This window comes from Myotis lucifugus, unplaced genomic scaffold (genome assembly GCF_000147115.1).
Source record: "Myotis lucifugus unplaced genomic scaffold, Myoluc2.0 scaffold_180, whole genome shotgun sequence".
NCBI lineage: Eukaryota > Metazoa > Chordata > Mammalia > Chiroptera > Vespertilionidae > Myotis > Myotis lucifugus.
The window spans coordinates 496,558-497,960 of NW_005871228.1; positions in this window are offsets into that span (position 1 = coordinate 496,558).

Sequence of the window (1,403 nt, forward strand, 5' to 3'; positions counted from 1 at the left end):
CAATAGGTAGGGGGATAAACCAATTTGTAGGGGGATAAAGCCTATATTTAAAGTTATGGGCAATGCCATAGAGTAGTATTCGTCTGTAGTTATATAAAATAATGGTTGTGGATTTCCTAAGTATGATTTTTGCTTTGAAATTTTTAGTGGCGATCCTGAGAACCAAATGTGTAATTTGCATCTTAGAAGTGATTTAATTGCTACTTGTTGAAAGTAATGAAGCTGAGAATATTACAATAACATATTATCCACGATTCAGTGGCATTCTTGAAGGACATCTGATCTTAAGGGTGTAAATTGTTGATGCTAATAATAGCATGTGATTATTACATTACAAATCTCAACGTTTATTGAAGTTTTTACGGTTTCAATTCCTGTTTGGGAAGAATTCTTTTAAATTTACTTAAAGATCTCTGAAGAAGCAACATTTTAGAGAATAAAATATTTATGATACTCTGTGACAGACCTAAGGAAGATCTGAATGCTGCTCAACTCTACTATAGGAAAGAATGATTGAAGCACAAGAACATAAGTTCTGGTACCAGACTGCATTATCAGAGTGCCATTTCTTTATTTTTAATGTCAAATTTCCTGTCTCCAAAGGAAAGAAATTAGAAGCTTGCAGTAGAACCAACCTCTCAGCAATTTGGAATATGTTTGATGATTTTTCTTGTGAAATGAAAATAGAAAATTTCTCTAGAAAATATAAACTTGTACGTGGGTAAAGTGAGGTTAGAGTTGTGAAATTAACCTTTAAATATGCTTGATTTCAGGACAGAAGAACTAGGTCTGGCAGTAGAGCAGGATCCACCTATTGGGGAAAACCAGAAATAGGAAGGAGAGGTTATGAATGGTATTCCTAGATGAGAAAAATTCAGTATGGAATAATAAGGTCAGCCAGAGAAGGAATTATGATTATGGTAAGTGAATTTACAGACATTGTTTAAGGCAAGTCAGAACTGACTTGTTAATACATATGGGGGCAATAAATCAATAGGATGGTTTCTTTACTAAATTAGTGTGACATTACTAGAAGATATCTGAGGGAAATGGAGTAGATGATAAGTTAGTGGTAATTAGACCTTAATTAAACCCCAGTACTAAAGCGGCACTAGAGTGATAGCTTAATTCTATAAATAAAATTTGATACTAAGAATTGATACAGTATTGGTATTGCTAAAATTAGGCAAGTACTGATTTGTGTAAAGGGTTGCAGCAAGTGGGCTTGAATAAAGAGACCAGTCTTCAAACCTCATTTGAAATTGCAGATAAAGTATAAGGATATTAATTAATATCTATCTAGGATTTTACGGTATATGGAGTGTTTTCACATACATGATCTCATTTGATTCTTATCAGAACTCTGGGGGATAGATAGTAGCACAAATTCGATTATCTGAGTT